This window comes from Triticum aestivum, chromosome 5D, assembly GCF_018294505.1.
Source record: "Triticum aestivum cultivar Chinese Spring chromosome 5D, IWGSC CS RefSeq v2.1, whole genome shotgun sequence".
NCBI classification, from domain to species: Eukaryota; Viridiplantae; Streptophyta; class Magnoliopsida; order Poales; family Poaceae; genus Triticum; species Triticum aestivum.
Window position 1 is genome coordinate 118167685 of NC_057808.1, and position 27505 is coordinate 118195189.

General features: G+C 52.0%; 1 pseudogene; it reads right to left on the reverse strand.

Annotated features, from left to right (window-relative positions):
- Positions 1–8194: 8194 nt before the first annotated feature.
- Positions 8195–25634, reverse strand: LOC123120337 (nucleolin 2-like; annotated as a pseudogene).
- Positions 25635–27505: the final 1871 nt, after the last annotated feature.

Here is a 27505-nt window from a genome sequence, read left to right on the forward strand (position 1 = left end):
GGATTATCCACCCGGGGAGGGTGATCCTCCCTACTCCACACTATAGGCTGCTCAGACCACCACAAGTAGCGTGGAACCGCCGGCTCAACTGCATTCACAGCCCTCTTATGAAGCTTCTGATCTCGCTTACACAGACTGGTGGTAAACACATGATACTGTCCACCGCTAAGCTGCTTTGGATTGGTCTGATAACCCCCCTGCTGTTGTTGATGACCCTGGCCAGACTGCTGATTAAAGCCCCCTTGACCGTTCTGAGGATTAGAATTTGAGCCGCCGCCCGGGCCATGAAAACCGCCGGCGCCTGAGCCACCGCCCGGGCCATTGTTGTCGTTAAAGGCATTGGAATTTTTGAAGGCCTTCATGATTGCACAATCCTTCCATAGATGAGTAGCTGGCTTCTCTCTAGAGCCATGCCTTGGACAAGGCTCATTCAACAGTTGCTCCAGCGTCGGGCCTGACCCGCCGGCTCGGGGAGGGGGCCTCCCCTTGCGTCGCTGGTTAGTACCCTGTGAGCTGGCGTTGGCTACGAACTCTAGGCTGCCGTCGGCCTTGCGCTTGCCACCTCCTTGGTTCCCCGGGTTATGCTGGGAACCCTTGCCATTGCCGTTCTTCTTTCCCTTCCCTGTCCTTTCATCATCTGAAGCGGGGTCCTTGGTACTATCAGAATCGGCGTACTTGACGAGAGCCGCCATCAGTGTACCCATATCACTGCAGTCGCGCTTAAGCCGCCCGAGTTTCATCTTCAGGGGCACGAAACGACAATTCTGTTCTAACATTAAGACTGCAGAGCCGGCATCCATCTTATCAGATGAATGTATTATCTCCTTAACCCGGCGAACCCAATGTGTCGTAGACTCACCCTCCTGCTGCTTACAGTTAGTCAAATCCACAATTGACATAGACTGCCTACAGGTATCCTTGAAATTTTGGATGAACCGGGCTTTTAGCTCAGCCCAAGACTCGATGGAATTCGGTGGTAGCCCTTTCAACCAAGTGCGGGCAGTCCCATCTAACATCATGGTGAAGTACTTGGCCATTGCCGCTTCACTGACTTCCAGCAGTTCCATGGCCATCTCGTAACTCTCGATCCAGGCTGCGGGTTGTAAGTCAGCCGTGTAATTAGGCACCTTCCTAGGGCCTTTGAAATCCTTGGGTAGACGCTCATTGCGGAGAGCTGGCACTAAACAAGGGACACCTCCCGTCCTGGTAGGGATACCCACGTCGATGGAAGTCGTCGGATAAGCCGGGGGAGTCTGGTAAGCCGTCAACTGAGGCACCTGCTCCGCCTCTTGCCGCGCTCTGTCTTGGTCTGCTGCGTGAAAGGCTCCGTTATGAACCAGGCCATGGCCAGGGGCGGGTCATGGCGTCGGACGTTACTTGAGCCGGTCGCTGAGACCATGTGTCTGCTGTAACTCGGGCTCCGGCCTGGACGAGGGGTCGAGTGGATCCTGTCCCGGCTGTAGGAGTACGCCTCTTGCTGCGCCAGCGCTGTCCCTGACCCGGCGGGTTTCAACAGCCGTCGGAGAATCGCCGTCAATTGGGAGGGCCGCCAGCCGTGCCGCTGCGGCGACCATGTTCTCCAGCGGGTTAGCATAATGACCCGGTGGTATTGGCACATACTGAGGCGGGGCAGGGTTCACCCGGGGAGGCCCCATCACTTGTGGCTGAACAGGGGTCCCAGACCCGGGCACTATGATCCTCGGCGGGTTACTAGACCCTGCACCTGGCGTGTTGAAGAGGTTTCGAGGATCGTAAACCGGAGGGAGTCGAGATTGGGCCTTTTGATGCCTCCTTCTCATGACCTCATTGGACGCGTTCTGATCCATCGTGAGCCAGAAGGACTATGCCTGAATCAACTGAGTTTGGGCGTCGAGAGCCGCCCTCTCCGCAGCCATCCTGATCCCTTCTGCTGCCAGATCCTCTTTGGCTTTCACTAGATCTAACTTCAACTGCGCCACCTCCGCGTCATGCTGAGCTTGATCCGCCGGGTCAACCGCGGCGGTCAACAGGACCGTCATCTTGTCCATGAGATCCATCAACACCTGAGCCGGCGAGGGCACCGGGTTTCCTGCCCCAGCAGCAGGGTTCTGAACAGGCTGCGCACCGGCCATGAAGATTCCGACCCGGCTCGACGGCTCAAACGGGTCCGGAATACTGTCACCATCGGAACAACCCATGAGCCTACCATCTTGAAGTTGATACAACGAGTTTGACTCATCTGTGGACGACTCGCCGTCAGAGCCGGCGGCCGTCTCATCACCAGATCCAGATCTGTCAGAGTGCCCTCCATGGACACATCCCACAAAAACATGCCTCAAGGCAGGCAGGGCCCGGGCGGGTCATGCGCGCTGAGCCGTCTCGATGAGATCGGCGCAGAGATCTGGCTCCGGGCCCGGCTCACCAATCTTACCAATGAAAACATGAATTCCGCCGAAGGGGACCCGGTATCCATACTCGATTGAGCCGGCGTCGGGGCCCCAGCTTGCATCATCGATGTAGAGCTTGCCGCGACGACTCTTGGTCATCCGGCCCACAGCGTATCCCTTGAGCCCTTCGAAGCTGCCCTTCAAGAACTCAAATCCACCGTGCGCTGGCCCCACGGTGGGCGCCAACTGTCGTGGAATTGTCACGGCAGATGTCCTCAGGCTAGGACTTAGTCGTGGAGCCATCGCTGCTAGGAAGCTTGAAGGGGTTAAACGGGACAAGGAACACGAGGGTTTATACTGGTTCGGCCCCTTGCGGTGAAGGTAAAAGCCTACGTCCAGTTGAGGTGGTATTGATTAGGGTTTCGATGACCAGGGAGCTTAACTGCTATGCCTGGCTCTCGATGAGATCTTTCTTGTCCTTAAACCGCTGCCGGGTCGCCCCTTTATATAGAGAGGTTGACGCCCAGCAGCTCTCAGAGTCCCGGCCGGCTCATAAAAGTGTCCGGCTCGGACTCTCAACTATTCTTGTTTTACACTACAAGTCTCTCCATACAGCGGTTTATTACTACGGGCCTTAAGCCGTCTCCGGGTCTTAAGCCCATCTTTGGCCCACCGTCTTTAAGCTTGGCGCCGGGCTTCAAGTGATGACCCTTATGAGTAACCCGGCCCTTTCTGGCGGGTGACTCTAAGGTTTATATCCTCAACACATTATGTATCCGTGGACGGCTCAGAAGATTATTGAATATGAAGGATGCTGTCAGATAAAATCCAACAAAGTATCTGACGGTCCATAACAGTGTTAATGTGAGTACCGGCACAATCAAAGGAAGAAACAATGCAAAGGCACTGGATTATAGAAACAACTGACTAATTCAAAGTTCAGATGCAAAGGACTTTGTGATTTCCAAATCAAGGGATCAGAAGCAAACGCTCTGATTAAGGATGGATAACTTGAGTAAGCTTAGGGGTACAACCGACGATAATTTGATTGGTTGAGATCCAGCTCATGTTAAAAAATGACATCTGGGCGGGAAGGATGAATTCTAGGATATGATTGAGGATTGCGAGCATACGCAACATATTGAATCAATGGAGTCAAAATGATAATGACAAGGGATGCCAATAAGATTATAGACTTATGGGATTAACCATAATGCAAGTAAGTAAGAATTTCAAGAGCAATAGGCTACTCAGGATTTTCGGAAGTTCAAAAAGTATTTTGAAGACTTTTGTGAAATACATGAATCAACTGGGGATGAGCAAATATCCGGTGAGTGCTAGAAATTATCCATAGTGGTATTCATGTGGCAAAGAACAGCAAGGCAGGAAGCTCAAAGGATTCTCGGAACAACAGAGAGAATTTTGGGGTATCTTGTAATAACAAGATCAACTGGGAAGCATTGTATGAATGGAGAGTATACATAGTTATCCATAGGGGTTTATTGATGGAAGGGAATTGGAAAAGCGATGCCATAAAGTTTTAAGAGAACATCGGAGAGTATCTTCGGATTCTTCTGGTGCAGCAGACGATCATCTGTAATAAGGGGCTCTCCGGGAGAAAGTATTATCGAGAACCTAGAGTCAGATTTTAGCAAAATCATTTAACCCGAATAGAAGAGACATCAGAATCCCAGAGTATAGGTCGAGGAATAAAAGATCCTAATACCACCCAATGGCGACGTGGGCCCGTAAGCCACACAACAATGTTAGTAAAAGTTTTGATATGTCTAGACTCGACTTCGGCCAAGGAGTGAGGACGGGGCATTCCTACATGCAGTCGGCTTTGATACCAACTTGTGACGCCCCGATTCAATCGTACACTAATCATGCACGCAAACGTGTACGATCAAGATCAGGGACTCACGGGAAGATATCACAACACAACTCTAAAACATAAATAAGTCATACAAGCATCATAATACAAGCCAGGGGCCTCGAGGGCTCAAATACAAGTGCTCGATCATAGACGAGTCAGCGGAAGCAACAATATCTGAGTACAGACATAAGTTAAACAAGTTTGCCTTAAGAAGGCTAGCACAAATGGGGATACAGATCGAAAGAGGCGCAGGCCTCCTGCCTGGGATCCTCCTAACTACTCCTGGTCGTCGTCAGCGGGCTGCACGTAGTAGTAGGCACCTCCGGTGTAGTAGGAGTCGTCGTTGACGGTGGCGTCTGGCTCCTGGGCTCCAGCATCTGGTTGCGACAACCAGGTAGAAAGGAAAGGGGGAAAAGAGGGAGAAAAGCAACCGTGAGTACTCATCCAAAGTACTCGCAAGTAAGGAGCTACACTACATATGCATGGGTATGTGTGTAAAGAGCCATATCGGTGGACTGAACTGCAGAATGCCAGAATAAGAGGAGGATAGCTAATCCTGTCGAAGACTACGCTTCTGGCCACCTCCATCTTGCAGCACGTAGAAGAGAGTAGATTGAAGTTCTCCGAGTAGCATCGCATAGCATAATCCTACCCGGCGATCCCCTCCTCGTCGCCCTGTTAGAGAGCGATCACCGGGTTGTATCTGGCACTTGGAAGGGTGTGTTTTATTAAGTATCCGGTTCTAGTTGTCATAAGGTCAAGGTACAACTCCGGGTCGTCCTTTTACCGAGGGACACGACTATTCGAATAGATAAACTTTCCTGCAGGGGTGCACCACATAACCCAACACGCTTGATCCCATTTGGCCGGACACACTTTCCTGGGTCATGCCCGGCCTCGGAAGATCAACACGTCGCAGCCCTACCTAGGCACAACAGAGAGGTCAGCACGCCGGTCTAATCCTAAGCGCGCAGGGGTCTGGGCCCATCGCCCATTGCACACCTGCACGTTGCGTGGGCGGCCGGAAGCAGACCTAGCAACCTCCATTACAAAGGAAGTCATGTTACGCGGTCCAATCTGGCGCGCGCCGCTCAGTCGCTGACGTCACGAAGGCTTCGGCTGATACCACGACGTCGAGTGCCCATATCTTTCCCACGTAGTTGGTTAGTGCGTATAGACCAAATGGCCAGACTCAGATCAAATACCAAGAACTTGTTAAGCGTGTTATTTTGAAGTAACCGCGGACGCCGACCAGGGCCAGGCCCACCTCTCACCTAGGTAGTCTCAACCTGCCCTGTCGCTCCGCCACAAAGATCCACCCAGAGGGCCGTCGGGACAAAGGTCCTTTCAGCCCCCAATCCGTGAATCACTCGCGGGTACTCCTCGAGCCGACCCGACTTTAGTCACCACATGTATCATGTATAAAGTATATAAGTATATACCCGTGATCACCTCCCAAGTGATCACGGCCCAATAGTATAGCGCAGCAGACGGACAAGAATGTAGGGCCACTGATGGAAAACTAGCATCCTATACTAAGCATGTAGGATTGCAGGTAAAGGTAACAACAGTAGTGGCAAAGACAGGCTATGCAGCAGAATAGGATTAACGGAAAGCAGTAACATGCTACACTACTCTAATGCAAGAGTATAGAGAAGAATAGGCGATATCTGGTGATCAAGGGGGGCTTGCCTGGTTGCTCTGGCAAGAAAGAGGGGTCGTCAATAGCGTAGTCGATCGGGGCACCAGCAGCGGTGTCAGTCTCGTAGTCTACCGGAGAGAAGAGGGGGAGGAAACAATGAATACAATGCAAACAGATGCATAACGATGCATGACAAGACAAGTAGCGGTGCTAAGTGTGCCCTAACGCAGTATGAGGTGATACCGGTGAAGGGGGGAAACATCCGAGAAAATATCCCCGGTGTTTCGTGTTTTCGGACAGATGAATCGGAGCGGAAAAGTTGCGTGTTTGCTATGCTAGGGAGGTGTGGCGGACGAACGGGCTATGTATCCGGATTCGTCTCGTCGTTCTGAGCAACTTTCATGTACAAAGTATTTTCATCCGAGTTATGGTTATTTTTCTATGATTTTTCAAAGTTTAAATGGTTTTCTTGAATTTACAGAATTCTTTTAATTCAAAAATGTAACAGCTAAATACTTTTGTCACCTAGTGCTATTGTAGCCGTAGTGTATGACAGTGGGGCCAGTGTGGCTAGGTTGACCCAGTCAAATGTTGACTAGTCAACATATGAATAGTGTAGGGGCCACATGTCATTGAATTAGACTAAATTTTTGTTTTTCTTTAAACTACAATGGGTCCACATGTCATCTACTATTGGACTAATTAACTAGTAATACTAATTAGACTAACTAACTAAATTAGTCCCTAATCAGGATTTGGGCTGGCCATACACACCCAGAACACACACACACACAGGGCTAGCCATGGTTAGCACTTAGCATGCACGGGCACAAGGCCACGGCGGCCATGGCCAGCAGCTGCAGTAGGCAGCAGCTGCAGCTAGCGAGCAGCAGAAGCAAGCAGCAACTAGCGGCACACAGCAGCAGAAGTAACAATAAGCAGCGGCACGCAAGGACAGCAGCGCGGCAGCAGCAGCACAACAGCAAGAGCAGCAGCAGCGCATCAGCGAAGCAGCAGGGATGAGCAGCGGGCGAGGCCACGCGCAACCGGGCGCGCGCGGAGGCACAGTCAGGCGCAGCCGTTCACGGCCAGAGGTCCGCGGCGGGCGCGGCTGGGCCTGTGCGCAGCGTGGCCGGGAGGGCGGCGGCGCGTGGTGCGGTTGTGCGCGGGTAGGAGCGGGCATGCGGCGCAGGCAGGGCAGGCGCACGCGAGTGCGGGGGTTTGTGGACGGAGAAGACGTCGGCGACGAGGTTAGGTGGAGGCAGTGGCTCGGCTCAAGGGATACGGGAACACGGGCACGCACCTGATGAACTGATGGGCTAGGCTGCTTCTAAGCAACACCACGAGCACGCTTATGTGCTGGGGGAGCACTAGAGTGATGGCACGGAGCTCGGCAGCGGCGGCGTTGCTCCGACAATGGCGACGGTAGCTAGGGGACTAGATCGAAGGCGAGAACAGAGGGGGAAACGCGCGGTGCTCACATCGGTGATGAGGAGCGGCTCGGGGCAGCCGGAGGTGGTCGGGATGCGGCGGCCGAAGGCGGAGAAGATGGTTCGATGGCGACGATACGGAGCGCTCCAGCTCGATCCGGCAGTTGTAGATGAAGTAGAGGAGGCAGGTGCGTCTTCTGGCAAGGTCTCGGCCGGCAGGGACGATGGTGGCCAGCGCAACGACGGCGTGGAGCTCGGTCACCGCTGAGCTCAGATCGAGCAGAAGGGGATGGGGAAGACGGGGGGTCGAGGGGAAGACGGATGTGGGCGGTCTAGGGTTTCGGCGGAGGGAGAGGGGGCTATTTATGCCGAGGGGGAGGCCGTGGATGGCTGCCACTCAGGGCTTGCACGGCCATGGCCGGGGGGGATGAGCGCCATGATCCCCCCTGCCTCCCTGTAGCAGAGGAACGGGACGAGGGAGTGGGCTAGGCCCTTTCGGCTAGATGGGCCAAGTGGCCCAGGGGGTCTCTTTTGTTCCTTTTTTCTATTATCTTTTGTTTTCTTTTATTCTTACCTTTGTTTTCTGTTTTCTTTTATTTCTTTAATATTTTATAGTTTTACAAAAAGTAAAATCCACACCTAAAATAGAGTTACAATTCGAACTACTGCCACAAAAAGTTTTACCCCTGAACAAAATAGTTTAGTATTTTATAAAATTCAAAAGGCATTTATTTAATTGTTTTAGCTAATGTTTATTCATTTTAGATTATTTAAACATTTCATAAAAATGTGGTTTCTCCATCATAATTACCTATGCATTATTTGGCTCCACCTAAACATTTAGTTTTAATATTTGAGAACTTTTATTGTTTGCCTTTATTTTAAATTTGAACTAGGTTTCGAACTGACGCGAGTTTATCAACAGTAACCGAGGTGACGTGGCATCATTAGCGGAGGTTCACTGTAGCTTAATTATCCGAGCGTCACATAACTGTAACCTACCTTGTACAGATAATATTCGACACAACTCTAACAAGTTCGCCAGGGGAGATGACAACACACAGTTTTTCCATAAAATTGCAAATGGAAAGCATACGAAGAAGAAAAAATTTAGCTTGAACAAGATAAGGGTACAATTGTAGCGCATGAGAACCTAAAATTGTACATCTCTAGCTATTACAGAAAAGTTTTTGGAGCACCAGAGTATAATTTTGTGTCGCTCGATGAGTGTGTGGTTAGGGATTTACCGCAGCTAGGTGCAGACGAGAACGAGCACCATTCACTGAGAAGAAGTGTTTGAAGCGATAGCACAAATGAAGAATAATAGGACACCAGGACCGCATGGTTTCCTGGCAGAGACCCCCACATCCAAACAAGGAGAGGGCGACCCACAACCCGAATAAAAAGCTCAACAACAAATAGACCCAACACGCACTCGTGAGTGACAGACAAATGAGGAACATCTATGACGTTGAGATTCGTGCAAGATCAGACAGCCACAAAATTCAACCTAAAGCCAAATAAAAACAAATAACTGATTTTTAGAAAAGCGGTGCTGGCAAGATTTAAGAAACCAGCGCGATTAATTTAGGAGACGGGACAAATTCTAACGACAATTACACTTGCTAGATTTTTCATAGCAAGGAAGGATGCATTTCCAAGCTTGAATCACATACTACGACATTATGTGAAGATTCACTATTCGATTAGGACAAAGTAATTTCAATCCACACTTCTAAGGAAAACAATACAGAGGTAATTGCAGCTCCCTCCACATTTTCGCATCCGGGCTTGGGACTGGCAAAGGCAGTGTTAAACCACAACAATACAAAACACAAGTTATACAACACCAATCATTCAGCAAAGCATACAGGCCACACCATCAAGAAAATGCAATACACAGTCACACAAGCACACACACACAATCAAGCGCTTGCACACAAGAAACAGACAAAGAAACAGACATGTATAGGGGCACATCACACACACAAACACACAATGTAGCACTTGCACACACACAATGTAGCACTTGCACACAAGAAACAGACAGAAACAGACAGATAGGGGAACATCACACAGACAATTACACACAAACACAATGGAGCGCGTGCCCCCAAGAAATGGAAAGAAACATATATAGATATAGGAGCAAAAACAGAAAGCTAAAACATGCAAGACCGAAGTAAACTCAGAAAGTTAATAATAAGCTCTTCCTCCTTCAGAAAATAAATTCTAGGAAACCATGTCCGCTTTGTGTTTTTCAAGAACTTACTTTCTTTAGGATGAGCTGCACAACTTTAATTTCAGATGATAAATTTGGAATTAAACCCTTACCCATCACCCTCATCATCCTCGTCATCTGAATCATAACTAGCAAGACCAAGAAGAGCACCTTTAGGAGAACTTAGCCCAGTACCATCAGAACGACCAGTAGAGCTAACATTGTTTGGCTTAGCAGGGACTACACCTTTAGCTGTGGTCTTGACTTCTGATTCTCCCAGACCAAGCTCCTTTGAGCTAGAGACACCAGTGGTCTCATTTGCTGCAACACAGAGGCGATAATCAGCAATGTAATTTACCATAAAGTTTTAGTATAATTCACTCACGTTCAGCTGATGAATCATCTTCATAACTTTGGTTGCGATCTCATTAAAATGATCATCCGTAACCTGGAATGACAAAAGTACAAAAGTAAGAAATGACAGACTTGCTGAATTTAGAACAGAAGTGCATCTTCTGCTAAACCTAGCTAAATAAGTTCATGCAATGACAAACCTTCAGAAGAACTTCTGTCAACACACGTTTAATTTCCTTGTTGATTGCTGCCATCCGTGCCGCTTCGACTTCATCCTGCAAATGTTCAAGTCCAGTACAACGATTTGAAATGAGTGCCATGTTAATATCCAAGTTGAATATGAATATGAACAGGAACAAAAAGGATTAACTTCATCTGATGTTTTCACCAGATCCAAAAGAAGTGAACATGTGTACAGATGAAAAAAGACACTGCTCGGGAAAATGATTACAGGAACTAGGAGATTTGCCAGTACAATAATACATATGACAAGCAACCTCAAGTCTCAAGTAAATGATATCCAGGTTGCTTCACTAACAAATCTGGAAAAAATTGACACATAGCCATGCCATTTCTCTCACCATTATGAAATCACTGTTCTTCAGAAATTACTATATAAACATTAAAAAAAATAGACGGAAGTAGGTAAGTTATTTAGTTTCTCAAAGCCGCCAGGCACTAACCTCCATTCAGTCTAACAACTACAATACTCTATCATGATTAAATTAGTTCACTTTGAATTACAAAAGTTGTCCAAAAATTATTATATGCATTTAAAGTCCGCCACAATACTATTTAGCTTTAAACCCGTTAACTTGGACATGGTACTATTCATACTGAAATACTCCCTCCGTTCCAAAATAGATGACTCAACTTTGTACTAATTTTATACTAAAGTTAGTACAAAGTTGAGTCATCTATTTTGGAACGGAGGGAGTAAATCATTAGGGGCAGATTTTTGCATGCAAGTGAATCACAATATGGCAGATTAATAGTGTAATATGCACTGCACTAATAATTAGACCATAAGAATAAGCCCATCGCTAGTGTTCCATATGTCCTGCAAATTATTTATACCTTGGCACCACTTGTAAACAAGTAATGTGGAGGTGGTTCTGAATCAGCAGGCTTTATACAATTTGGGAAGAGGTAATGTTTGTCCCCTTCACACCACAAGTATTGGTCAATTTTGTCTGCAGCATCACATCAGTAACTTTCTCAAGAGGCTCAATTTCATATACCGGGATCAGGTAGCTACACAGATCCATAAATTCAATACCAACTTCTCCTTTAAAAGCACGCCGAGTAAGAAGATGCCGTTTTATGCTTGAGAATTTCCTTGACTCGAGCCACGTGGTTGTATAAATAAATAGGACGCTTCCCACGTTGAATCTCATGCCGACACCGGCGCGCTTCACTAGGATCCAAAACTAACCACAGAAAACCATACAATAATATGAACACAGCGCATATAGCAGCAAAAGCACACACAACAGAAAAAAATAAATTAAGCAAAACATACCAGGAACATATTGAGCGGCACTTAAAACACAGAAGATCCATCGCCAGAAGTAGCATCAGGAATATATTCAGAGTGACTTGGAACAGATCAACCAGAAGATCTAACACCAGAAGGACTTTATAGGCAGCAGAAGAAAAAAGAAAGGAACACACCCGTACCACGAGAAGAGCCCAGAAAAATCGGCCCAAACAAACTGACATACAAAAATGATACGTGGCAAACAAGGAGACACAGTCAAAACCAGAAAGCACACATCACCTACGATGGAAACAGTCAAAGCGTCAGAAGACAGTCAAAGCGGTGGACTCCAAAACAAATCCAAAACGTGTCGTACGTGCAGACCTCTCCACCTAAAAAAATCAGTCACAGAAGTAAAACCAAAGCACCATACACGTCATGCTGACAAGGCACCGTAAAAAAAATCCAAAAAGGGAGAAAAATAAAACCCGTATAGGCCTAGATTCTTAGTTACTCGCTTCCCTTTGGTATCGTATAAGAAAAACACTGACCTCGTACAACTTCAGAAAGGAATCACATGCAAACAAATTATGTGAAGATTCACTTTTCGATTGATTCACTTTTCGATTAGGACAGTAACCTAGACTGTGTAATTTCTATCGACACGCGTAATGCAAACGATACAAAGGAGGTAACTGCAGCTCCCTCTACATTTTCACATCCGGGCTTGGGACCGGCAAAGGCAGTGTTAGGCCCCAACAATATAAAACAAGTTATACACAACCAATCATTCAACAAAGCATACAAACCACACCATCAAGCAAATGCAATATTCACACACAGTCACACAAACACACACACACAGAGAGTCAAGCACACAAACAATCAAGCCACACACAGTCACACACACAGAGTCAAGCCACACACAGTCACAGTCAAGCCACACACAGTCGCTTCCCTTTGGTATCGTATAAGAAAAACACTGACCTCGTACAACTTCAGAAAGGAATCACATGCAAACAAATTATGTGAAGATTCACTATTCGATTAGGACAGTAACCTAGACTGTGTAATTTCTATCGACACTCGTAATGCAAACAATAAAAAGGAGGTAACTGCAGCTCCCTCCACATTTTCACATCCGGGCTTGGGACCGGCAAAGGCAGTGTTAGGCCCCAACAATATAAAACACAAGTTATACACAACCAATCATTCAACAAAGCATACAAACCACACCATCAAGCAAATGCAATATTCACACACAGTCACACAAACACACACAGAGAGAGTCAAGCACACAAACAATCAAGCCACACAGTCACACACACAGTCAAGCCACACACACACACACAGAGTCAAGCCAGACACACAGAGTCAAGCCACACACAGTCACACACACAGAATGGAGCGCTTGCACACAAGAAACAGACAAAGAAAGGGGAAGAAACAGACAAATAGAAAGCTAACACATGCAAGACCGAAGTAAACTCAGAAAGCTATAAAGAATTTCCAGAACTTGAATGAGTAAACTGATTTCTCTAGAGGGGCGAGGGTGATTCAGATCTTCGTTCCTGAAATTAGGAAGATAGTTAGAGGCTGATTACCATCAAACATAAGAGGAAAAATTACAACAGCATAAATATACTCAAACCATACTTCGTTCTGCTTGGACTTTCACATTGACACCGATTGATCGTTTTCATCATCACTGCTGGAGCTCTCTTCAGAACTGTCATCATCACCACTGCTTTCTTTCTTGGCAACCTTAGAGACCAAAATCTTCAGATGAAAAAGCAAACACCAAAAATTCCTTAGGCTTCTTTAGTGCAGGCTCTTCATCACTCTCATCAGAACTATCATCAGAATCATCCTTGGACTGCAAATATTGAATTACAACAAGATCAATTAATGTACAACAAATATCACAGAAGACAATGCTTTCAAGAAAATAAAATTTAAAAAATAATGCGTACATGTTCACTCTTTTTCTCTGTTGTCAGAAGCCTCTTAGCAGGAATAGTAGATTTTGCTGGCTGCAAAACATTGGAAGGAATTTTAAACATTGCACAACAAAAAAGTGACCAGGAGTAAGCAAGTAACAGAACACTTACTTCATCAGAATCGGAATCCGAGTCATTATCTGAGCTACCACTAGATTCTTCTTTCTTTACAGAAACTGTTTTAGCAGTGGTATCCTGGACATAGAAAGGAACCGCATTAGAAAGATGGCATAGACAAAAGATTTGCTAGAAACAAAACAATGTTTAAGAAATACAAATATCACACAAGAGAAGTTACCAAGAGTAAACAAGTACAACAGAGAACTTGCTTCTTCAGAATCTGAATCTGAGTCAGGATCTGAGCTATCACTAGATTCTTTATTCTTCTTAACTGGTTTAGCAGTGGTATCCTGGAAATATATTGAAAATGTTAGTATCACATTATAAAGACAGAATAATGAAGCCTTAGTTTTCATATAACTAGCTGACTGATACCTCCTCGGAGTCAGAATCAGAACTTTCACTGGATTCTACCACTTTCTTGGCTACTGATTTTTTAGTGGCCATATCCTGCAAATGGTTTTCCAGTTAGGACTAAGAAATATTAGTACTCCACAGAATTAAACGACAAGATCAGGGGAATGGTAAGTGCAAGGAATATGTTTTATGCTTTTGTAATTATCTCACATAGACATGCATTGCTAGAAATATGATTCTTACCTCATCTGATGAATCATCAGAATCACTGTCAGAGCCGTCCAATTCCTGGTTTTTCTTTTGTGCAGTAGCAACCCGCAGAATTCTTCACTTCAGTAGCTGGCTTCTGAAAACGAAGTGAAACATGGTGAAATCAGGCAAAAAGATAATTAAAAATGCTATTAAATGATGAAGCTTCCACTTCGAAATTGGTAGGTAAATGAATACCTCAGAGTCAGAGCTTTCGGAATCAGAACTTTCATTGGATTCTGCAAGAGGCAAAAACTTACAGGATCACCAAAGTATAAGATATCTGCAAGAGGCAAAAACTAACCGTCCAGCACCGCGTTTGCCACATCAGTTGCCTCCGCACGAGCAGGCCTTAGGTTGTCCGTCATACTGTCCACAACATGAGTAACAACAGCAGGCTTTCCAGCCATGTTGCACTTGTGCAGAGCAGACTTCTGAAATAAGAACACCTAAAGAACGAACAAAGTAGTGCTCAATACAGACCCTTGATTTTTGTTTAAAAAAAGAGCAAATCTAAGTAAAGCACATAAAATCATCACTAAGCTTCATGCAAATGGGGAAAATACATGTTAATCAAGCAAAATGCCTTCACAACTGCCAAGGGCACTCACAATGCTTCTCTTAGCACGTTATCATAGTCAAAATGCTGATGTGGCACTGTAATAATTAAGAAAGAACGAGAGTGGAGCTGTATGTTCATATAGATACGGCTCTTAGCTCGTTTTCTTGCACTCCCTGTTTTCCTACTCTTTAATTTTCTCCACAATGCAACATCATTTAGATACAACCCTTAAGAAACAATGCATTGGGGTGATTCTCTCTAATTTTTTCACAACTAGGACGACACGTTAAGAGATAATGCATTGCGAAGGTTGAGATAACCAACCTTTTCAGGTGGAAGATCAATTCCAAGGTTTCCTCTTGACAGAATTATACCATCTGCTTCTTCCAGGATCTCATCAAAATGGTTCAAGCCCTGCAAGGAATAAGGAGTCAATAGGTGGTAAACAAATCCAAGTTGCTCAGGAATGTTGAAGGAATATCTTGAAATTACCTCCACATTCTCAATTTTGGCAAAAATCAGAGTTTGGCTAAGATCACCTAACTTTGAGAGGAACTCCCATGCCTATTGCAGGAAAAATACTCTATCAACATTAGGAACATTTTTCCAAAGTATGAAATGCAAACAAACATGTGATACTATTCAACCCAATATCAATATTAAAAATTTCAATCTGTTGGGAAAGATGGCACTGTGAAGTAGTACACTCTAAATATCTGACATAATGAGTTACTTACTTGCCACACATCTTCTGCATGCCTTGTATAAGAAAGAGAGAGGAAGTCAATCTTGGTTGGGGCACCCTATTTTTCTCATAACCTGAAAGTGGTGCATGCTCATAAAGTCATATAATGGGTTACAGCAAGGAGCTCCAGTTTCACGAAAAAAATATTTTTTAACATGTAAAGCCTAGTCGTCAAGTTAATACAAAGAGCAAGAGAGATTCTTGGGAGGAGTTCCTTACATCTTTATCCTCACCAGACAGCGTGGGCATGTCGATATGGATCGAGCAGTGCAATGTGAAGACATAATCACAAAAAAGTTCAGAAAAAAGAATAGTCAGTCTACACTAAACAAGTAATAGGTGATCAGGAACTACCAATACCAAGTTAGCATACATGATTATTCGTCAAGATACGAGTTCGCATTCAACAAACAGCAACCAATCGTGCCACAACAATATAAAACACAAGTTATACAACCAATCATTCAACAAAGCATACCAGCCACACCATCAAGCAAATGCAATATTCACAGAGTCACACACACACACAGTCAAGCCACACACACAATCAAGCCACACACACACACACAGAGTCAAGCCACACACACACACACAGAATAAAGCCACACATATTCACCATCAAGCCACACACAGTGACACACACAGAATGGAGCGCTTGCACACAAGAAACAGACTTAGATAGGGGCACAAACAGAAAGCTAATACATGCAAGACCGAAGTAATCTCAGAAAGCTATAAAGTTAGCAGCATTGACAAAAAACATGTGATGAACAAGCTTTCACAGATAAATAAATTCTGGAATTATGCTCACAACAGAATTATATGCCCAAGTGTGTAATGACAAAATTCTGGAGTTATGCTCTTTTATCTAGAACAAAGTCTAAGGGGGACTAACTAGCAGCACCTCATCTAGTACTCGTATGATGAGCATCACCATATATGGGAACATGAGCAAAGCATGACAAGAAGTAAGCAATTGAAAACAACATAGTAACACCCTGAACATCCATCAAGTAGAATAAGAATCGACAGAGGACCAACAATCCAATTTCAATCAAAATAACCGGTCTGAACAACACAACATTTGAGATCTGAACATCCATCAAGTAGTATCAAAGGGCGCATGCGTTTGAGATATGAAAGTAACCGACGAACAGCGCAGGTGACGGAACAGAGGAACCGATCTGAACGAGCACGATAAACAGCAATTCCAATTTCAAAAGCAGACGCGAACAAGGGCCCGACGCGAATACGAAACGCAGGAACGTGAGCGTCTCTCAGATAACAAAGCGCACGCAGAAGTTTCTCAAACAGACTTGTTAGTTCGCAAACCAGACGACCCAAACCGACCGACCGACCGACCGCTCGCTTCCTCCACGGATACCCCCGATGAGACGGCACGAAGAACACGCGAGAGAATCAGTGTAAAGAACCCAGCAGCAACACAGGGGATCGAGCAGAATCAAATCAGACGCGATTCCAAACGGACTAGGACGAGAACGAGCAAAATCAAATCAAGACGCGATTCTATCTAAATTGACGACGGCGAGGACAAGAAAATCAAAACAGACGCGATTCTGGTCTAAACGGACGACGGGGAGGACGAGCAGAATCAAATCACACGCAACTCTACACTGACGACGGCGAGGACGAGCAAAATCAACTCAGAAGCGATTCTAAACTGGCGACGGCGAGGACGAGCAGAATCAACTCGGAAGCGATGCTAAACTGGCGACGGCGAGGACGAGCAAAATGAAACCAGACGTGATTTCTATCTAAACGGATGAACCGCGGACGAGCAAAATCAATCAAATCAGACGCGCTTCAAAACAGACGAATCGAGGACGAGCAATTCTTTCTAGTCTAAACGGACGAGTCGAGCGAGGAGGAGCAAGATGAAACCAGACGCGGGAGGAGGAGAGGCAGGAGTTGAGGACGAATCGAGGCGAGAGGCATGGCCTGGGCGAAGAGAGGAGGAGCGGACCGGCCAAAGTGCGCGCCTTTATAGCCGGGGCAGAGGCGGTTGCGGCAGCCGGAGGCTTGTCCTTGCGGACGCGGCTTCGCCGAGGTGGCGTGCGTGGCGGCGGATATAGAAGGAAAGTGGAGCTGGTGGGCTGGGGGCTGGATCCGGAGCGGGAGCGGGGGTGGGCAGGAGGAGGTCGGCGGCGGCGCGTCCGTCTCGAATCGGGAGCGGAACGGGAGATTTCCGTCTCGAATTGGGGACGGACAGGGAAATTTCCAACTAGGGTACTCGGGACGGGAGTTGCAACGGTCAAGGTGATGGCGTGTCTTTTCTCTTCTTCTTTTTTTGAGTGGTGAAAACAAATGTGTTTTTTTTTACTACTGAAAAAAATGTGCTCGGGTTAGAAAAACGCTACTGCTGCCAAAAAAGAAAAAGAATAAAAACGTCACGTTCATAGATGCTACAGGGAACGAAAACATTCACAATGTACTTCTCAATTCATTAGCACCAACTTAAGTGTAAAAAAAAAGTGCCCGGCTAGAATAGCTAGGACACGAATCCGAGTTGATCGGAAACTCGTCTCGCCCGATAGTGTGCGCAGGGTGTGAACCCTAGCTTTCGTCCCCTCCCTCCCCCTCCTCGCCTTCCCTCCCCTTCGTCGCCGTCGGGCAAAGCCCAGTCGGTGTAGGCGGCGGAGGCAGGAGGGTGGGCATTTCTCCCCTCCCGATAGTGTGCGCAGCGCGGGGCGGCAGCGTGTCGAGGGTGCGGCGTCAGCAAGTTAGACGGGCGTGCCGGCAGCGTGGGCAGATGGCAGGGCTGCGGCGGCTGCGCGGATTCCGGAGGCGCGTGCTCGGCGGGCCAGCGTTGGTCTGGATAACGGCGGTCCTATCGGTCTGGTGTGTTGAGCGGCGCAGGTCAGGTAGGCATGGGCCGACGGGTGTGGCCCTGCCTCCAGGCAATCATGCCTGTTGGCGGATGTCGGATTTCAGGTTCCGGCAAAACCCTTAAGGTTCGAACACTGGGGTGCGCACGAAGATCTCTCTCTCCCTCGATGGCTAGCTCACTCAAGGATCTCACGACCTAGCTCGACGAACTTGCAACACAAGAGACACGAGATTTATACTGGTTCGGGCCACCGTTGTGGTGTGGTGGATTGCCTCTCGGGCTGAGGATGAACAGTTACAAGGGAAGAACAGCCTCCTGAGGTGAGGTGTCCTTGTGCTTGGGGAGCTGGTCAAGGTTTCCATCCCCTGTTATGGAGGTGGCTAGTCCTATTTATAGTGGCCTGGTCCTCTTCCCAAATATCGAGCGGGAAGGGATCCCACAACGGCCAAGTTTGAAGGGGGACAGCTAGTACAGCTTATCCTGACAAAAGGTGGTCTTCGCCTGCCAAAGGTTCTGGTGGTGACGCCGTCTTGGGCTCCACGGTGACCTCCGTCCTGCTGGTCTTGGTCTTGTTGCACCGATATGGAAATCTTTGCCTGGTGCCTCGGGACTCCTCGCCTGCGCTTGCCCCTTTAGCACCAAAGAGGAAACAAGGACACTGCGCGCGTGGGCGCCCGCCTGGGCCCGCCTGGTCTTGGTCGTCATGGCTTACGTCATTGGATCCTCGCGAGGTTCGCCTTGCCTTGATCTCTCCGTCCCTCGTGAGCTAGCCTGGTGAGGCCGCCCCTGAGGAGGTCTTGTGTCGTCCGCCTCGCGAGGCTTGGCCCCTCGCGAGGGTCTTGAGCATTTGTTGGTGAAGACGGGCCGTACTGGGCCGCGAGTGGAGCCACGTCGTGGGCCGCAGGTAGGCAAGTCTGGGGACCCCCGTTCCCAGAACGCCGACAGTAGCCCCCGGGCCCAAGGTGCACTCGGACTTGGCTTCGAGGCGAAGCCAAAGGGCAAGTGCGGAGCGCCGCGGGCCCCAACAGCCTGCGGCCTGGGTCGACGCGTGGCGATTGATTGGACGTAGGTGTCTCCGCTTCCCCACGCTGCCTCGGCAACTGCCCGTCTGACAAAAGGCTGGCGCATCTCCGCTTCATTGCTTTCTTCCTCCTTGCTCCAGATCCCCTTTCTCGCCCCTCGCTTCCGAAATCTCCAGATCTGCTCCTATCCCCTTCCGAATCAGCGACCAATGGCGCCTCGGAAGGTCAAGGTTTCTTCATCGCTCGCCTGGTACGAGCCGGCTCTGGATGCGCCCAATGTCTCAGAGAAGAACCTCACCGCCACGCACCTACTGACAGCGGGAGAGAGCAACGAGAGGGGGAAGACCGAGCTCCGGGCTGGCTCTGCCGTGCCGGAGCCTGCGGGAAGCACCTTCTTCCCCTTCTTCATGAGCAGCGTCGTCGCAGGGCTGGTTCCCCCCTTCTCCGACTTCTTCTATGAGGTTCTTAGCCATTACGGGCTGCAGGCGCTGCATCTTCATCCCAACTCTGTTCTCCTTCTGTCGATCTTCGCCTTCTACTGCGAGGCGTATGTCGGCGTGATGCCGTCCGTCTCTGCTGCACCACTTCTTCTTCCTTCGCATCAACGATGGTCGTACCTCCGGGTGCGCCAACTTCATCGCGGCCGGCAAGGCCAACTCGATCTCGAAGGCTGGGAAGAAGGCCGACAGCTACAGGAGCAAGTGGGTCATGATGGACGCCAAGTGCGTCCACCCACGCTTGGTGCTGCCAACGGAGATGCCCCAGTCTGACGCGGGGTGGTCTCGTGCGAAGCTCACAGATGACCGGGCGACGTCGGTGCTGGAGAAGATGAATGTCGACCTGAAGCCGGGCAACGCGAAGGCGGCGAAGGTGACAGGGGCCATGCTCATGAGGGAATTCTTGATGCTGCGCGTGGCCCCACTTCAGGCGCGTACGCGCCCCTTATGGAGGCTTGGGGGCGAAGAAGACAAGCTTCGCTTGAGCCCGGAAGCCTTGCCTGACGAAGAGCTGGCTGCGGCTCTTCGCCTCCTGGTCGGGGACGACCAGGAATACCCGCCGAGTGCCTTCGTTCCCTTGTTCCGCCGCAAGGACGAGGCGTAGGTCGTGGCTGCCAGGCCAACCTTTGATGGGCGCGGGCTGGTGCCGCTAGCGCCTCCTGCGGTCCCGGCTGCGACAGCGCCCGTGGAAGTGTCTTCTGACGACTCTCGCGAGGAGGAGGAAGAGAAGGAAGACGAGGAGCGCGACTCGGAGGCGACCCTCGAGGGGACGGGGGAGATCTCCCCCTTGTGCAAGGCTGACCTCCTCCGCACCATGCCTGACGACGACGACGAGGCTGGTGTCCTCCAGAGGGGGGAGCCACCCGTGATCCCGACAAGGGGCAGGTCGGCGTTGGTCTCTCGAGACGACGCCCCTGTTCTGACTCCGCCTGGGGCTGCTTCTGGTCCATCCACTGCTCCTTCCTCAGCCCTTGGAGCCCGTGCGCCCGCGCCCCAGGCTGGGAGGCTCTCGGTCTTCAAACTTAGCAAGAGGAGGGTGGACTACACCGCGGTGGACCAGTAAGTGCCCTTGCCTTGTTTCGTTCTTGCTTCTGCTGCTTGACCTTGACGCTTCTCCGCTATGCGATTAGGCCGACGCCTGCGGCGAAGAAGAGAAAAGAGGAGGCGGTGGTGCTGCTCGGGGCCAACCTGCCGGCTCCGGCTGCATCTCCATCTGTGGAGAAGGGCAGCGTTGGTGCTCATGTCTCTCCGGCTCGGTCGTCCTCGCGAGGCCTGGGGGAGAATCCTCGGGAGGAGTCAGCCCCCGTGGCCCCGCTGGCTCCGGAGGCACCAGTGTCCGGCTCGGCTGCTGAGGTCTCCAAGGCTCAGGACTCAGGAGCCCCCAGTCTCCCAGGCTATGGTGAAGATACCTTCTCCTCCTCCTCCCGCTGCACCGCTGATTCCAGGGCCTTCCGCCTCCCCTGACGTCTTGGAGCGCGCTCTTTCTGAGATGACCCGGCTGCGAGAAGATCTTCAGGGCGCCGACCCCCACCTGGTGGCTGGGCGCCTGGAGCTGGTCTCTGGCTGGCTTCATTCTGACGTGTCCGTTCGGGCGGCGCTGAGCCAGGCCGCGGCGACCTCCGAGGGGGAGAAGCAGGCTGCCGCCCAGGAAGCAGCTGCTCGCGAGGCGGCGCTGAAGGACGTCGAGGCCGCCCAGGGTCGCTGCCGGGTGCTGGAGGCCGAGCTAAGGACCTTGTGTGATGCGCGTGCAGAAGAAGCTCGTGGTCGCAAGGCGGAGGAGGAGAAGATGAAGGCCCGGGAGGACGCCATCAAGGGTCGCGACGCCGAGCTGGAGCAGTCGGCGAAGGCGCAGGCCGCTGAGAGCGGCCGGCTGGAGGAGCTGGAGCGGAAGGTGAAGGCGGAGAAGGCCGAACTTGACGCCAAGGCGAAGGTTCTGGCTAAGGACCGCGCGGCCTTCGTGCTCCTCGAGGAGAGGTCTCGCGTGGCACTGAAGGCAGTCTATGAGAAGGGCCTGGAGAAGCCGCTGACCACCGACGAGGACGGCCCCGCCCAGCTGCTTCCGTACTTGGTCGAGGCGCTTGAGGAGGTCGTGAGCGGCATCGGCCCCATGGCGGAGGAAGAAGCTCGCGTCCTTTCTTCAGGTGCGCTGACGCGCGTCTTCAGCCACCTCCATCTTCGTGATCCTGCCGCCCGCCTTGACGAGCTGCTGGAGCCTGTGGACGACGAGCACTACGCAGCCGCTGCAGCAGCCGTGAAGGGTCAGGTGGAGGCCCTGCTGAAGAAGTTCCACGCCTTCGGTCCCGCACTTGCGCCTGGCGGTGCTGTTGAACCTGCAACTCCAACGGATGGTGAAGGCGAGGGCAACGCGGCTGTGGAAGAAGCATCCCCTGCAGGTGATGGTGGCGCCCGGGAATGACGAGGTGACTTGCTGGCGGCTCCTTTCCTGTTTAGTTCCTACAATGTGCATCGTGCCTCGTGGAGGCGTTTAAACTTGCGTTTGGTACTGGGAGAACAATATGTCTTGTAATATTTGCTTGAGATTTTGCGATTTCCTTCCTATTTGCTTTACGTTCTACGTTGGCAGAGCCCGACCCCGCGCATACCTCAGCCGCCGCTGACTCGACCGGAAACCAGGACGAGGCCAGGGGGTGAGGGGCTACGTGGCCAGTTAGGCTCCTGAGTCGCGATGCTCAGGAGTCCCCCTTGACGCGCAAACAGCTTATAGAAAGGAGATGCAGAAATAGGCCTTAGTGTTCTACGTCGGCAAGGCCCGACCCCGCGCATACCTCAGCCGCCGCTAACTCGACCGGAAACCAGGACGAGACCAGGGAGTGAGGGGCTACATGACCAGTTAGGCCCTTAGGTCGTGATGCCCAAGGGTCCCCCTTGACGTACGAACAGACCTCATACCTCCTCGCCGGGCTTTCGCTCGGGAGGGTCATGCGACGACCAGGTCCGAGGGACCTGGCGGGGCGTACGCCAGGCGTGACCTGAGCGCAGCCCAGCCCCCTCACGCTACCCTCCCGAAGGGAAAGCAGCGCGGTGAGGCTAGACACTAAGCTCAAGGGCTCCCTGAGGTTGATACGGCCATGGGGCCGCCCTCAGTTGTCAATCACCAGCGCGGAGCATAGCGCTTCCGCACTTGCACGGGCATAGCCGCTCCTCGGCAGTGTCGACTGCCAGCGCGGAGCATGGTGCTTCCACTGGCACGTGGGAGGGGACTCCCTACTGCGGAGAGCCCCCGGGGTGTGTACAGCCCCGCCCTGACACATGGCTTGCACGGCAGGGCTAGACAAGGTGTGTCTGGGCACTCGTGAGCCAGCGCAGGACTCACGAGCCCTACCTCAAGGCGGGTTGTGCCTGGTCTTGGTTCTTGTTAATTGTGGGGGTCCTGCGAGATGGTTAGGCAACCTGCGCCAAATGAATCTCCTGAGGTTATTGCATGAGAAGGCCAAGCACCAGCGACCCCAGGAGGTGACGTGAACGGGGCCGGCCCGCCAGACAGAGCTCAGCCGCTGGATTTATCGATGCTGCAGGGATGGGGCCGAGCACAGACGCCGTTCCTAGCCTTCTTATGCGAAAGATCCTGAAGAAAGACAGTCGGCGTGCAGCTTCCGTGGTAGGCGACAATCAAGCAGGTGGCAATCACAGACAGGTTAAGCATGAGAAGCAAACTAGCTCAAATAAATGCAAGAACGATACACGCCACTGGGTCGGACCCGAGCGGCTTGGGGATGATGCAGCCCGAGGGGCGCCCCCAATAGAGTAAGCTAAAGATAAAGGGATGCATGCCACAGGGACGGACCCACGTGACCTGGGAATGATGCAGCCCGAGGGGCGCTCCCAGCTAAATAAACTTGGGAAATGTCACCTGGTTCTGTTGTTGAAGGAATGTTGGGGCAGCTGAAGACGCATGGTGGAGGGGTTGCTCCTCACGAGCCACCGGGACCCTGAGCCTCGGGAGGCTCTGGGGGTCCGGGCGGTTCCTTGAAGACCGCCTCCATCTCCGCCAGGACCGCGTGGTGCCTGGCCTCCTGAGCCGCCAGAATGATCCGCAGGTTGCGCTGGAAGGCGGACGCCACGCTCGGCAGGCCAAAGGGCATGCGAACGTAGCTGTGAGGTGGGCCCTCGCAGCATCCCATGTGTGAAGGCCAGAAACGCTCCTGAGATGCAGCCCGGTTGAGCCCTAGGATATCGATGCAGACGCGCAGCCCGCCATCCTCTCCTGGATGGGGAGCCGCACCAGGTGGGCGGCAATCGCCGCGCATGGCCCTTGCATCTTGCAGTTCCTGAGTGGTCCTGGCAATGAGCTCCTGAGCGCCGGGCGTTCCTCGTCCGGTGTCCTCCTGAGGGAAACGTGCTGCGAAGCACGCCTCCACGTGGTGCCCGAGCACCTCGCTCGTGATGTTGGCAAGGTCGAAGGCCCTCCAGAAGAGAGCCCCCGAGCCCTGCCCGAGAAGGGCACCGGGCGCACCTTCCTATGCAAGGGAGGGAGGCGCCCCTGGCGCGGGCGCTGATGCTGACGTGGCTCCACTTGCTGTGCCGCTCTCCTGAGGCCCTGAGCGGAGTAGCTGCTTCTTCTTCTTGGGGACGACCTCAGGAGGGTACTGTGCTGCATTGTTGTCGGGGTCTTCGACTGACGCTGCTTGGAAGGCGCGCTCGAGGGAGCACACCGCGTCTCTTTCTTCGTAGGGGACTGTGATGATCCCGCCGCTCCTGGCATCTTGAGGACGTTGTAGCCGTGGTGTGTCACTGCCATGAACTTGGCCAGGGCGATACCCGAGGATGGCATTGTATGGCAGATGGATGTGGGCGACGTCGAAGTCGATGAGCTCAGTGCGGCAGTTGTTGCGTTGGCCGAAGGTGACCGGAAGGCGGATCTGCCCGATTGGGGTGGTGGAGCCGTCAGTCACTCCTGAGAAAGGCTTGGTAGGCTGAAGCTGATCGCAGGGCACTTGAAGGCTGTCGAACGTCTCGACAGACAGGACGTTAAGCCCTGCGTCGCTGTCGATGAGGGTCTTGGTGACTTGTACGCTGCTGATGACGGGTGAGCAAAACATCGGGAGGGCGCCAGCAGTGGCCGTGCACTTGAGCTGATCTGCCGAACTGAAGGCGATGGCGCACTTGGACCACCTAAGTGGGCGTGTGGCCTCGAGCCTGGGGAGGACTGTGTTCACCTCGCGAGCAAACTGCTTGAAGATTCGATGAGAGGCCGGGGCTTGAGCTCCGCCCAAGATGCAGGCGATAGCCCGCGGCTCCTGGAAGCCCCCAGCCCCCTCATCCTGATGGTGGTCGTCATTCCTTCTTGGTGGTGGCGGCAGCGGAGGAAGACCATCATTGCCCTGGGGGGCGGTCCTCGCGAGGCTGATCCCTCCAGGCGCCTTCGCGAGGCTGATCTTGCCAGCGGTCCTCACGAGGCCGGTCGCGCCACTCCTGGCGAGGGCCACGGTCGTCCCAGCGTCCTCCGCCACGTCCTCCTCCTCGGCCGTAGCCCGGGTCGTTGCTCTCGGGGCGTCGACCGAAGCGTCCATCTCAAATGGCCCTGAGCTCTTGACAGAGGTTGTGCATGTTGTGGAAGGCGTAGAACGAACGGCTGCTCCTGGATGACTCTGGGTGGTCGCGGCCATGCTTCACCTCCGGCTCGGCCGCGAGCACGGCCGCGCCCTTGCGCTTCACGTCCTTGACCTTGGCCTTCTTGTCTTCTGGTTCTACTGCCGGGAGCTCGACGAGGGAGAGACGCCCTTCCTCGGCTCTTGCGCACTTGGTGGCCAGGTTGAACAGCCCCAGAGCCATGAATAGGTCTTCATGGATAGCGAGCTCCTCCTTCATCTTGATGTTGTAGACGCCGTCAGAAAGCGCGGACATGATGGCCTCGTCCGTCACCTTGGGGATCTTGAGGCGGGTGCAGTTGAAGCGCTGGATGTATTTCTGCAGGGTTTCTTCGGGTTGCTGCTTGATGCGGCGCAGGTCACCCGCGGCCGGAGGGCGGTCGCGAGTGCCCTGAAATTTGGTGACGAAGTGATCACGCATCTCACCCCAGGAGGAGATGGATCCCGCGGGCAGGTTCAGGAGCCACGAACAAGTGCCATCCTTGAGAGCCATGGGGAACCAATTCGCCATGACTTTTTCGTCACCGTTGGCCGCCTCGATTCTCAGCTCGTAGAGCTGCAAGAACTCCGCGGGGTCGGGGGTGCCATTGTTACGCGATGGCAGATCGGGCTTGAACTTCCCGGGCCAGATGACGCTGCGCAGCTCGGGGGTGAAGGCGCGATAGCCTGTTGTGGTCGCCGGAGCTCGCTGCGGAGGCTGGTCTTGACACTCGCGCACAGCCACCACGGGCGGTGCACGGTCTTGACGTGGTGGCGCAGGGAGTGCAAGGGCGTCCTGCTGTGGCCGAGGAACCTCATGGCAGCTTCCTTCTTCACGCGCAGGCACCCGGCGCGGGGGATCGCGTCGAGGGGCCACGCGTCTTGGTGCGAGGGCGACGTCTTGACGTAGAGGTGGCGGAGGCGCTCCATGGGCCACGTTGCCCGCGGCCGGGGGAGGACGAGGCAGCGAGAGAGACGGTGCAGGAGAGCCCCCAGCGGCACTGACGAGCTCGGCGATGCGGTCCAGCCACTCCTCGTAGAGGTCATCGACTGGGCAGTAGCGCAGGAGCTCACGCGCTGTGAGTAGCGCGGCCTGCGCGTCCACAGGCCCACGACGAGCGTGAGACGACAAGCCTGTCGGAGTCAGCGACGGGGTGGCGGTGCGGCCGTCCCGCCGCACCGAGGGGTGCAGCAAGGACGCTTGCTGCTCGTTTCCCGCCGGGCCGGTGGCGGCGTTGGTGGCAGGTGACGGAGAACAACGGGGAGGCCCGCCGACGGGAGCCGTCTGGGCGACGCGAGCAGCAAGGGCTGCCCGGCGCTCAGCGCGAGCCCGGCGAGCGTCGGCCATGGAACTGGTGGGACGACGGAGCGTGGATCAACGGAAAGAAAGCTTCGGCGCACCCCTACCTGGCGCGCCAAATGTCGGATTTCGGGTTCCGGCAAAACCCTTGAGGTTCGAACACTGGGTTGCGCACGAAGATCTCTCTCTCCCTCGATGGCTAGCTCGCTCAAGGATCTCACGACTTAGCTCGACGAACTCGCAACACAAGAGACACGAGATTTATACTGGTTCGGGCCACCATTGTGGTGTAATACCCTACTCCAGTGTGGTGTGGTGGATTGCCTCTCGGGCTGAGGATGAACAGTTACAAGGGAAGAATAGCCTCCTGAGGTGAGGTGTCCTTGTGCTTGGTGAGCTGGTCAAGGTTTCCATCCCCTGCTATGGAGGTGGCTAGTCCTATTTATAGTGGCCTGGTCCTCTTCCCAAATATCGAGCGGGAAGGGATCCCACAACGGCCAAGTTTGAAGGGGGGCAGCTAGTACAGCTTATCCTGACAAAAGGTGGTCTTCGCCTGCCAAAGGTTCTGGTGGTGACGCCGTCCTGGGCTCCACGGTGACCTCCGTCCTGCCATCCTGATGGTCTTGGTCTTGTTGCACCGATATGGAAACCTTTGCCTGGTGCCTCGGGACTCCTCGCCTGCGCTTGCCCCTTTAGCACCAAAGAGGAAACAAGGACACTGCGCGCGCGGGCGCCCGCTTGGCGCCCGCCTGGTCTTGGTCGTCATGGCTTACGTCATTGGATCCTCGCGAGGTTCGCCTTGCGTTGATCTCTCCGCCCCTTGCGAGCTAGCCTGGTGAGGCCGCCCC